The sequence below is a fragment of the Rhagoletis pomonella genome, unplaced genomic scaffold (assembly GCF_013731165.1).
Source record: "Rhagoletis pomonella isolate Grant_MI unplaced genomic scaffold, Rhpom_1.0 Rhpom_scaffold_00007, whole genome shotgun sequence".
In the NCBI taxonomy this organism is placed as follows: domain Eukaryota; kingdom Metazoa; phylum Arthropoda; class Insecta; order Diptera; family Tephritidae; genus Rhagoletis; species Rhagoletis pomonella.
Window position 1 is genome coordinate 62,275,474 of NW_023458561.1, and position 5,089 is coordinate 62,280,562.

The 5,089-nt window shown below is 35.4% G+C and overlaps 1 protein-coding gene across 1 annotated transcript in view; it reads left to right on the top strand.

Moving 5' to 3' along the window:
- The first annotated feature begins 2,211 nt into the window (after positions 1-2,211).
- Positions 2,212-5,089, top strand: part of LOC118743285 (sex peptide receptor) — a 91,688-nt gene continuing 88,810 nt past the window's right edge. The window contains exon 1 of the mRNA XM_036475868.1: positions 2,212-2,313. The gene's annotated coding sequence lies outside the window, so the exon portion shown is untranslated. The remainder of the gene's footprint in view (positions 2,314-5,089) is intronic.

Here is a 5,089-nt window from a genome sequence, read left to right on the forward strand (position 1 = left end):
ATTCTCGTTTAGTAAGGGTGTTTTTCAAGAAAAGTTAAATCAAATGTTGTTGCAGTATATACAATCATTTACATAAACATGTATGTATGTATGTATGTATGTATATTTATGTATGTTTGTGTATTAAATTGGAAATTTTTGCGCTTTTCATAACTTTAATAGTGTGGAAACAGCTGTTCATGGCAGCTGGTTTGGCAGAAATTTGCTACGAAATTTGCAACAAAAATTTTCTTAGCGTTGAGCTATCGAGTTTACACCACTTACAATTAGACACAAAATAAAGAATATGTATGTAGTTCTGACGGAAAATTCTTCAGAAGTTTTATGAACAATGTTGGAATTCGCCGAAACTTTTCCACTTCTAAGTGCATTCGAAAGGAAGGAATTGTTGAAGCGATTATACATTTAATACGATGGCGATGGACGGCGATAGACAAATTATTCAACAGAACGAGTCGGAATCGAATTCAGCCATATGTACATGCATAAATGATATATAGAAGCTAAAGCAACAGTGAAATAAACGATTAGCAGAATATATTTAAAAATCTCGAAGGCTGTGGAGTTTATAAACTTAGCAGTACTATACCCCAAAGGGTGGTCCAAACGCTATTAGCAGAGGCTAGCAAAAAAAAAAATATATGTGTGGTGGCTTTTTGTTCGCCTCGGCACTCCACTATTCTAAAAAGTTTCGAGTTCATACCAACTCGGACAAACCACTGCACTCCGATTTTGGGTCCGAATGAAACTTTCTCCACCCATATTCCAACGAATGGACTGGGAGGGATGCAGTATCTGGAATCGGAGCCCGGTTAACTCTTTTACGGATGGATCGAAACTGAATCAGAAGGAAGGCTACCGGATCACTGCAGCGTTGACCAAGCACCTTTTAAAGTGGTGAATATTTATTCGGACAGCCAAGCTGCTATCAGGGCTCTTGGCTCCTTCATGGTTCGTTGGAGAAAAGTGAAAGATTGTGTGACTTCCTTATCAACCGCACCAGATTACTATTCAGCTTAATTGGGTTCCGGGTTACAGTGACATTGCTGAAAGATGCATGGCTGATGACAGATAGGCATTTAGTCATAGACCGGTAGCGACCCACAGAGACCCCTCGTACCTAGCAAGTTACACCTCTCGCTCTTGGTGGGCGTTCTAATTGCTCATTGCGTGATTGGTAAACATGCGGTTGGAGGATGACGAGGTGGAATCATCTCAAGACCTGCTGCTGACGCCTTATGCCCTGACTTTTCCAGCCTAGGGTTCAAGCACCTTGGATTGCATTTTTTTCCATACTCCCGATGAGAAAGTACAGTTTTTTCTATAGATGTTATCTTTTTTGTTCTTTTTATCCCTCTGTTTCTATTCTCTAACCACCCTATGTCTTTTCCCCTCTTCGCTTAAAGGCACCAAAATCGACAGGTTAATCGGCGTCTAAGTGTACCTCCACCTAAAGGGGCTGCGCTCTTGCCTAACCTACCCTAACCTAAGAGAAATCAATATCTAGAAGTACATACATTCCTTGGGCATTGGGTTCATTGATTTTTTGGGCTATTCGACCGAAGATAATTGGGCTTTTCAGCGATAAAATGCTGTATTCACATCGTGTGAATAATAAAATCGTTATTCAAGGTAAGAAAAGCCCACTTTTCGAGCGTAAAGCTTCAACTTAGGGCTTGAATTCCACTGAGGATTTCTGGCATCTACTCTTCAACTATGTCAAACTTCCTAAGTGGAAAGATTTTCTTAAATTTTTTACTTGTTCATTTATTTACTTTATTTAATATTACATTATGTATTTGTTACATAGTCTGTCCCATACTCGAATTCCGTTAGACATAACTTCTTTATTTGCCCTAAATTCGAAAAAATATTCGAGAAGTGCAGAAATAAAGAAGTAAAATTTTTATGAGGATATTAAATCAGAAACTTTGCTTAAACAAAACCAGCTGCCATTTACGTCTGCATGTTCCCTGCATTAGTTTTCAATTAGTTTCAAGTTAGCCTTTTTTAGTGATATATTTTATCGAAATCCCGCAAAAAGCTTACTACAAGTGGATTATTTTTGCTAAGGGTAGCTCACCATTACCTAATGTACTGTGTACATACGTAAATAAACACCCCTGTGCTCTCTGTTGTATAATTTTTATTTATAAATTTAATACATCCTTTTTTTCAGAACACCAAGTAATGATTGTTTCCTCGCCATCCCTGCTTGAACTTATTGCACCTAAATACATAAGTATGTGAATATGAATGCTTTTATGGATATATAAAGGAAGCTGAAAATGGGTTGCTATTTGGAACTTTAATGTAAGTCATGCATTTTAAGGCTATATGTTTCATAATTTTAAATTCGTTAGTAATAGTTTTTTTTTTAAACGTGCCATATTTTCCATAAATCGGGTTAATCTGGAAACTTTCTCCCTAACACTACTAAATATGTAGTAATTTCTCAGAATAAAGAAAAAAATCTTCGTTTTGCGAAATGACATAGGTAAACATTTTTTTAGCTAAGATTTATGGATTTATATGTATGCTTGATATCTTAAGGATGTACCTACATTTAGCAAATTCGAGAGCACTTCCTAAGTATTGGAAAGATTTTCGTATTTTAAGAATTTTAACCTGATAACCACTAACAGAAAAATACGTTTAATTTTATATGAAAGCATCATTCAATCTTTTAATATATATGTGCTCATTAGGGTGGTCCAAAAATGCATGTGGAAAAAGTAAAGTCGGTATTTTTATGCTCTCACCCCCTAGGATTGTTTTATATCGAAAAAAAGTATACCTCTATTTTTTTACATATTTTTAAATCAAAAAATATTTAGAGGTCACTCAAAGCGTATTCTACTTACCTTTTTTAAAAGTTGACACCGGAGTTCAGTTCAATCTTTCCTGCAAAGTATTAAAGATGTTACAGCAAACACTGTTTATAGTCGCTTTTAACAGTCCGAAAACCCATAGCTACATATTTGTTAACAGAAGAAAATTATATATAAACAAAAACATTAAAAAGCTTGCAACAAGCTGTAAACATATAAGTATGTAATTAGCTATAAAAAAAAATCATTAAATGGTAATTTCCCGACAGACTCTACGTTCTTTTTTTATGCTTTAAGTAGACGAAGTGAAATTATCAAGTGGCCTAGCAATAAATATGTAGCAATTATTTAGGGGCCGCATATGGGTTAAAATATTCTGAACATATTTTATTGCAAGCATAAATACTTAAGGAAAAATAATAAAAACACGTAACATACAAAAAATAATAAAAATGCAAGAGTACTCGTATAATACGTGGAAAAAGTAATAATATGAAATTATACCCAGCAGGGAAATTAGCCGAGAACAAAATCGTCATCAGTGCCATATCATTCAGTGTACTGAATAAAAAATAGGAAAAAAAATATTTATTTGTAATGAATAAACAAATAAAAACAAACGCTAACACGTTCCCGTTAAGTGTTTGACAAAGTTTCTCCTCCAATTTGTAGTGTGCCTTTTAATGTTGCCACACATATATGTATAGAGGACCTAAAATTTAAGCTTATTCAAGGCGGGCACACATTAGTAGATTCGCCATTGCCTGCTGAGTGACGTCCGCTGTTAGAAAAGGCTTCGATGTTGCTGGGACTAGGAATCGTCTGGGTCTCTAGAGTTATACTATTGTTCGTGCCTCTGCACCCTATATGGGAAGGCATTTAACGTATCCTAGCGCTTTGAAGGACGGTTTTTTCCAAATTTCAAACATAGTCGATATCGCAGAAGAGAAACGACTGGCGTACTCTGTTGGACTCGGCCAAAATCGCGTAGGACGTTACCGCACGTCTCCACCTTCTACTAAATGTGTCTTAACATCTGTAAAATTTCTGTTTTAACATTATTTCGTTTTCTCATTTGTCTTTACCAATGTAAATGGCGCAGTAAAATTAAACTACGAAATGTCAGCTGATGGTAAGAAATTCGGCACGACAGATATGGTTTAACAGTGGAAATTTGCGGTCTCCATCAGACATTTTTGTCTTAACACAGCGTTTTTAACAGAATCTGTAGAAGGCGGAGACGTGGGGTTACAGCGCCAATAAAGAAAAAGAAGAAGAAGATAGTGTAGAGAGCAGTTTCCCGTCTAGTATGCAGTGAAAGTTTTGATGTCCCCTCTGCCCATATCAAGTAGTTGCTAGGAAGATTATTTTGAAGGGCAGATAAATCATTTGTTTTGTCTCTGCGCTGCACATTCCATCCAGTTTCAATCTAGTTATTCATGCTCCCCTTTAGATATGTGTGCTTTGGTGAGCCCACAAAAGTGTTCCAGGTGACCAAATACTGCGTAGCTCCTTGTTTCGCTAGGCATTCTTATGGGGGTATTTGTCGTTTTATTTTTCCATGTTTTTACAACGCTTTTATCAACTTGCAATGTTGTGCGTCCAGAAACTTTCAATGTTGTGGATCCAGAAACTTTCAATGTTGTGTGTCCGACACCAAAGCAAAGCTTTGAAAAGTTCCTATAAAAAAGCATAGTGCATAGGGCGACAGCTGTAGTGAATAGGGCGAGGTAGATGACATCTAGATGTGGCCCTATGTACTACGTTTGCTACAGCAGAAATAGACGACACGCCATTTCTTTAAATAAAATTAATTGGTGCTCGTTTGTATGTACATACATATGTAAATGCTTGTGTGTGCACCTTTCTATTAATATCGTTGAATTATTTTAATATCTATTGCAAAATTTTATTCAGACAGGACTAAAAAGTAGAAAATAAATAATATAAAAAAACTTTTTAATATACAACGCTTTTATAAATGGACTAAAAAGTAGAAAATAATACTTCTCAGTCCCATAGAATTTGTTTTGATAACTTTTGATTTTGAAATTTTAGCAAAAGTCATTATAAACAATCTATGAAATTGAAAATGAAAAGCGTGTGGCGCATGTAATACACTTGAATTGATATGAAAAGTAATATATGTATGTATGTATGTGGGTATATGAATATCGACCGCTTAAAATCGATTTCAAAGTTCTACTTTCACTGTAGAAATTTTAGGTCTACGTTATGTAGTTTGACTATTGTCAATT